This window comes from Scylla paramamosain, chromosome 38 (assembly GCF_035594125.1).
Source record: "Scylla paramamosain isolate STU-SP2022 chromosome 38, ASM3559412v1, whole genome shotgun sequence".
NCBI classification, from domain to species: domain Eukaryota; kingdom Metazoa; phylum Arthropoda; class Malacostraca; order Decapoda; family Portunidae; genus Scylla; species Scylla paramamosain.
In genome coordinates this window covers 13,353,735-13,361,234 of record NC_087188.1, presented here as the reverse complement: position 1 = coordinate 13,361,234, position 7,500 = coordinate 13,353,735, and the positions used below count along the sequence as shown (strand labels likewise).

The following is a 7,500-nucleotide window of genomic DNA, read 5'->3' as shown; positions in this document are numbered from 1 at the left end:
TCTCTCTCTCTCTCTCTCTCTCTCTCTCTCTCTCTCTCTCTCTCTCTCTCTCTGGTGAAATATCGTACTTTAGGTTTGGTTTAATATTTGATGGCAGTGGCAAGATTGGTTTTCAAGTTCAGGGTTTGTGAAAAGTGCTTGAAATTCAATTATTATGGCGATCCGTGAGAGTAGTAGTTGTAGTAGTAGTAGTAGTAGTAGTAGTAGTAGTAATATTTGTAGTTCCTGTCATTTTCTCTTATATTTAAACGTACGAGGAGCGGAAATCAATGAAAACTGAAGCTCTTGTTGCCATAAATTCCGTTCTTTTCATTCTTTGACTCGCAGGACGAAAAAAAACAAAAGCCAAGTTGTGATATTGTAAAAAGTATCACAGAATATTTCTTTGTCCCTCTTCCTCTGTCCCTCTCCCTCTCTCTCTCATTCCTAACATTTCTGACAAAAGGAGGAAATGAAAATGCCACGAGCAACTTGTAATACTTAAATACGTGACGTTCCTTCTTATCTGCACTGCGTAAAGAATATTGACTCTTATTTATTATTATTTTATTTATTTTTTTATATCGATTCTTTTATAAATTTCTGAACAGTACAATATGAAAAGTTTAGTGGTTCAGGCAGGAGTGTGTGTGAGTACAGGTAGAACCTCTCTCTCTCTCTCTCTCTCTCTCTCTCTCTCTCTCTCTCTCTCTCTCTCTCTCTCTCTCTCTCTCTCTCTCTCTCTCTCTCTCTCTCTCTCTCTCTCTCTCTCTCTCTCTCTCTCTCTCTCTCTCTTGCAGTTTTCTATTGACAGCTTTGTTAACCTTATCTCACTTTTTCCTCCGTTTCATTTCCTCCTCCTCCTCCTCCTCCTCCTCCTCCTCCTCCTCCTCCTCCTCCTCCTCCTCCTCCTCCTCCTTCTCGTTTCCCTTTCCTTAATTAGATTTTATCCTTTCCAATCTATCACGTCTATCAAATTTGCATATCTATGAGAGAAGGAGAGACGAAGGAAGAGAAAGACCAGTGAAAGAGACTGAGCAAGAAGAGCAACAATGACACACAGACACACAGACACACAGACACACAGACAGACACCTTGACTTCTTCCCACGTGCCGTTCCTTTCATGATAGCAATAATAATAATGATAATAAAAGGGGGATATTTGCTGGAACTTTTCAACTTCACCTTAACGAAAATCTATTATGCATGTCGTTTTTCTATTTTATTCGCCTTCAGATCTTCGTTCAGTTCGTTATAATGCTTCGTTTTTTTGTTTTGTTTTTTTAATAAGTTTCATCACGTTTCGTCTAAAATGTTTTCTCTTGTTTGGAAACCCCGAGTCTGAATCCTGAACCTTGTAATGATGATGATGGTAGTGGTGATAATGACAGACTGTGATAATAGTGGTAATAATGGTAATGGTAATGAGTTTCTCTATATAACTATTAATGGGTGATAATGATGATGAGAATAATAATGATGCATTCACCTTGGAAACAATGATAATGACGATAATGATGAATATGTCGTAATAAGATGATGGCGATAATAATAATAATAATAATAATAATAATAATAATAATAATAATAATAATAATAATAATAATAATAATAATAGTAACACATTCACTTTGAAAACAATAGAGACCAATAGTAATAATAATAATAATAATAATAATAATAATAATAATAATAATAATAATAATAATAGTAATAATAATAATAACAGCAACAGTAACAATAACAATAAAAAAACTTAACTTGATAACTACACTCAATAACAACAACAACAACAACAACAACAACAACAACAACAACAACAAAAACAACAACAAACTTACTACCACTATAAAATTCAATAAAAAAACAACAACAACAACAACAACAACAATAATAATCAAACCATCACTTCTCTAGAAAACTCGTTGGTGTAAAAAACAAGAGAGGAAGTGACCAGGTGAAAAACAGGTGAGGTAATTGATTGCAGGTGAGCGGGAGTGATGGCGGACGTTGATGAGTGATATTAATGTTGACTCAGTGATTACCTGCCAATTAGCTTTGGTGATTGGCTCTGAGGAGGAGGAGGACGAAGAAGACGAGGAGAAGAGATGTAAATGTGTTTAATCTATGCAGATCAGAACGAAGAGAAAAAAAAAGTGAGAAAGAGGAAGAAAACATTATTTGGAGGAAGATGAAAAGGAAGAGGAGGATGAGAAGAATAGGAGGAGGAAGAAGAGATGGTTGGAGTATCTTCGCTTCCCTAGGGTGGAGGAAATGGGTGAAGGGGAAGGAAAACAGAAAGAATATATGGAGAAGATAGAGGAGGAGGAGGAGAAGGAGGTGTCTAGGTTATATCTATCTTGCCCAACGTGGTGGAGGTGGAGGGGAAGAAGAAACAATACAAGAGTAAATAGAAGAGGAAGAAGAGGAACATATGAACAAGATCACAGGACGGAACATTACAGGATGATGGAAGGAGGAAGAACAAGAAGGGAAGAAGGAAGCAGAGGAACAAAAAAGAACACAAAGGAACAACGATAAACGAGAATATAAGAACATTTTACGAAGGATATCACACAGAAGGAAGGGAAGAAAGGAAGAGGAAAATAAGGGAAGGAGGAAAGATATGAAACGACATGTATAGAGGAAGAAAGAGAGAAGAATATACGAGAGAAGATAACAATGAAACAATATGAAGAGGAGGAAGAGGAAGAGGAAGAGGACAGTAAGAAATCATGAGGGAAAAAAAGGAAGAAAGGAAGAAAAAATACTTCAGAAGAAAAGATGCAAACAAGATGAAGAGAAGAAAGGCGAAGGATAATAAAAGCCAAAGGAAGGAAGACAAGAAGAGAGACGAGAGAAAGGAGCAGGAGGTCGACGAATGATGAAGGAAGGAAGGAAGGAAGGAAGGAAGGAGGTAAGGAATAGGGGAACAATACCAAGTGGAGAAAGGAAATGAGACAAGAAGTAGGAAATGCTTATGGTAGAGAGAGAGAGAGAGAGAGAGAGAGAGAGAGAGAGAGAGAGAGAGAGAGAGAGAGAGAGAGAGAGAGAGAGAGAGAGAGAGAGAGAGAGAGAGAGAGAGAGAATAGATGAACAAGTCAGAAGAAAAAAGGAACGACAGACAGATATTAAAAGTTTTAGTCCTCAGTGTTACAGGAAGTGAAATAAAAATGATATACTCTTGCATGTAAAAACTATAACTCACTCACCTTAAAAAAAACAAGGATGTCACAAAACTAAGCATAAAAAACAATCTCTCCAGAACACAACAAGTTATTACAAGTTAGGAAAGCGAGTAAGTTAAGCTAGCAGGAAAAAAAAATAAAAAAAAAAAAAGTTGACACAAAGGCTCTTTCAAAACAGCATATTATTACAAGTTGGAGAAGCGACTTAGTGAGTTAAACTAGCGGAAAGCAGTTTCTAGAAAAGTCCTAGCGGAAAAAAAAAGTAAAGGAAATTGTTGTAATTGTGGAGGAAAGAAACCACAGCAAAAATGGATCTAAACGCAAAATACCAAGAAAAAAATAGAGAAAAAAAAAGAATTACTTTTTTTTTAGATTGTAATTGCCAGGAAAAAAATAGTCATAATTGTACAGGAATAAAAATTGGACCTAAACACAGAATAAAAATAGATAAATAAACAAAATAAACTCACTTAGAAAAATAAATGGAATTATATTTGAGTTTGCAATCATTACGAAAAATTTTAAGTATATTTTCAAGTAGTCATTAGCAATAAACACAGATAAATAAATAGATAATAAAAAAAATAACAAAACATTTAAAAAAAACGATAAACAGAGGAATTACCAACACCTGTATGGGAAAAATGCACAATAGTTTAAGAGAAAGTTAATCAAATACACATAGGTGGAAAAAAATTGAGGAATGCAGAAAAAAAAACATTAAAAAAAAAAACAAAAAAAAACGTGAATTGCTCTCCATTATTGCTTGTAAAAAAATGCAAAAAAAAAAAAACGAAAAACAATTAATTAAATATACCAGCATACGAAAAAAAAAACACCAAAAAAACACACAAATACGAAACGAACGTGAACATCTCCCCATTATTGCTTATAAAAATATGCAAAAATAGAAAAAAAAAGAATGAAAACAATGATAATTACAATTGTATTTCTGGCTTATTCACAGTTACGTGCTGCAGTACAAAAAAAGAGTTTATATGCAAATGAAGGGGAAAGTGTGCGGCAGGGGAAACGCTGAGGGCGGGAAAAGGTTAGGTAGGACGGCAAAGCGGAAGAAGGGGAGGAGAAAGAGAGGTTAGAATAAGAGGGAGAGTAATTAAAAGAGAGGAGAGAGTAAGTATGAGGTAGAAATAATTGGAGGAGGAGATAAGGCAGAAAAAAACGAGGAGAGAGAGAGAGAGAGAGAGAGAGAGAGAGAGAGAGAGAGAGAGAGAGAGAGAGAGAGGGAGGGAGGGAGGGAGGGAAAACGTCAGAAACATAAGCAAAAAAAATAAAATAAATAACAAAGCAAAAAAAACAAAAAACAAATAGATGAAATAAAAAGAGACAGATTAATAAAGCGCTGACAGAGAGCGACGCAAGCCCCCACAGTGACACAGAGAGACTTGTCCTGCGGCGGGTTACAGTAATTGTGTTAACGATTATGAGGGGGATTGGCCTGGCGTAGGAATTACTGCTCGTTTACCAACCTTTCCCCGCCTCTTGATGGGCGGGGGAATAGCCACTGATAGATCGACGCCCTTGAGCTAAATAAGTGAGAGAGAGAGAGAGAGAGAGAGAGAGAGAGAGAGAGAGAGAGAGAGAGAGAGAGAGAGAGAGAGAGAGAGAGAGAGAGGGAGAGAGAGAGAGTTTTTTCTTACATTCTCCCTTTTTTTAATTGACATAGAGAAAGTTTTGCTCTCTCTCTCTCTCTTTCTCTCTCTCTCTCTCTCTCTCTCTCTCTCTCTCTCTCTCTCTCTCTCTCTCTCTCTCTCTCTCTCTCTCTCTCTCTCTCAGCAAAATATCACCTGTATAAAAACTAATCAAACTTTTGGTCCTTCAAATACCTGATCAAGTTAACTCGTGTGTGTGTGTGTGTGTGTGTGTGTGTGTGTGTGTGTGTGTGTGTGTGTGTGTGTGTGTGTGTGTGTGTGTGTGTGTGTGTGTGTGTGTGTTACTTTTTTATCTTCATCTCTTTTTTTTTTTTTTTGTGGTGAAAAGTAGCGAGGTTCTTTTTTCTTTTTCATTTTTCTTTCTTTTTGTATGTTCATGTGTACGTGTGTGTTTTTACCTTCTATTTTTCACCTGGCTAAGTTTCTTATCTTTTTTTCCCCCATTACGGTTCACTGCTTTTTTATATCCCAAGACTCCGGCCGTTCCTCCTCCCTCTTTTCACCTTCTTCCTTTTCCCCTTTCCTCTTCCTTTTCCTCTCTTGTTTCTCCTTCCATTCGCCTCTCCATCTGCTCTCCTCCATTTACCCTTTCCCCCACATCCTTCCTCCTGTACCTCTTCTCCTTTCCTTAACGTGTTTTTCCTCTTTTATTCATTTTCCCTCTCGTCTTTTCGTTTCTTTTATGTCTCAACAAACATAACAAGCACAATGAAATAAAAGAGACATTTTTTTTGTTGTCAGCCCAAACTTTAAGCATTTCCGTTAAATTAAGCAAATATTCAGACCTTTAAATCGACTCGCGCTTCAAAACAGCTTTAAACCCTTACCAACTCTTTGAAAGCCCCATAACCTGACGATTCCAATACCTTTGAAACCTCGAGTCGCGTCATGAACCACTGAAACGTTCCCTGCATTACTAAAACGTTAATTCCGATATGAGATTGGGCGGAAAATTAAGCTTTTATCTCGGTGGCTTGTGCTGCCCTGTACAAGTATGCTGGTTAATAAGAGAACACTGCAGAGTATTACGTTATGTTAGGTGCGTTGCCTTGCCCCTCAAACACTAACTAATTTTCATGTTGACTTCACTTAATTTTGTGATTCCCTTTACTAAAATGGTTAATTTGAGTACACTACAGATTATTACGATATGTTGTGCGTGTTGCATTGCTCCTCCGACACTTAACCTTGCTGCTGTTGACGGTGGTGGTGATGGTGGTGGTGGTGGCTGTGGTGGTGTCCTTGCCAGAACCTTTACTTAACAAATATCAGTAAAATCTTAAAACGCGTTATTGAAAAACTCCAGTATTTTTTCTCTCTTGGGACTAGCATATTCAATGGGCCTTTTTTTTTTTTTTTTTTTGCTATTTTCCTCCTTTGCCAGAACCCTTACATAAGACTATCTTTAGAATCGTTAATAATACTTCAGAAAACTCCATAATATTTACCTTTTTCACTGTTTTCTTGTCCATGACCAGAAAAACAATCACCAGAATTATAAAAAACACCCTTGAAAACTCTAGTAACTTCCACTATAGTCTCTTGAAAGTCCGAAAGAACCAGGACATTTTCAACATTAGAATTTGGCAAGGCTCCGCAAGGCACCACTTTGAAAAACGATGCTCTGTCAACCATTGAGGACCCGCCATACAGGGAGCAGGGCCACGAGGGTATGGGCCAGAACACGGACAAATTACCCCTAGGACAAGCTTGGGAAACTGTACACAGCTCGCCACCTGACTCAGTGATCCATTACTGTCTCACCGTCTCGTTTTCCTAGGGTTCGTCGCGCCACCTGTCGTCTGATGAACATTTCTCTGTGCGTCGCTCCTGCTGTATCCGTGAACACCACCCACGTATTCTTAATAGGGTAATGTGGAACTATATCTAATTTCGAGACTGTGACTTAATTTCTAGGCAAAAAATACGTTTTCGATGGTCTACACAATGAAGGGATCAGCAGTGAAATTAATGAACTGGATTAATCTGAAGCTAACATAACTCAACCTAATCTAGACTTGATATGGAAATGCTATAATTTTATCTCAATATTATCTTTGTTCTCTCATCATTATTTTTAGATGCCACAGAGATGATTGGCTGGGTTCTCTCTCTCTCTCTCTCTCTCTCTCTCTCTCTCTCTCTCTCTCTCTCTCTCTCTCTCTCTCTCTCTCTCTCTCTCTCTCTCTCTCTCTCTCTCTCTCTCTCTCTCTCTTTCTCTTTTAACAGTACAGAGTCTTTGTTAACTCTTTCACTGTTACTTGAGACATCTTTTCTTAACTGCTACCTGTTCTGAGACATCTTTACTTGTTCTTCACCCACTTACAATCATTAAACTGGCCGGAAATTGCAAAAATCTATTCTTTTAATCTTTATGGTACACACTTATAAAGATTTCTTGAATTACGTTTAGTGTTGTGAAGGATTCCATATCGCAGCGAAAGGGTTACTCTAACAGTACCATAAAAAATAAATGAATAAAAATACACTTGAAATTTTCACGGGGACAGAAAGTTGAGATGTTTAAGAATATAGACCAGAATCACGACTGTCCTTCACCAATGTCATTATATCATAGCGAAATTTTATCACTAGATTAATTGTTATAAGATTAGCTTCCCCCTCCTCTCTGTTCTGTGTCTTCAGTTCAGCTATTCA

The 7,500-nt window shown here is 37.3% G+C and overlaps 1 protein-coding gene across 1 annotated transcript in view; it reads right to left on the bottom strand.

The window, feature by feature from the left end:
• Positions 1-7,500, bottom strand: part of LOC135091829 (basement membrane-specific heparan sulfate proteoglycan core protein-like) — an 87,019-nt gene that overhangs the window by 29,271 nt on the left and 50,248 nt on the right. The window lies entirely within an intron of this gene.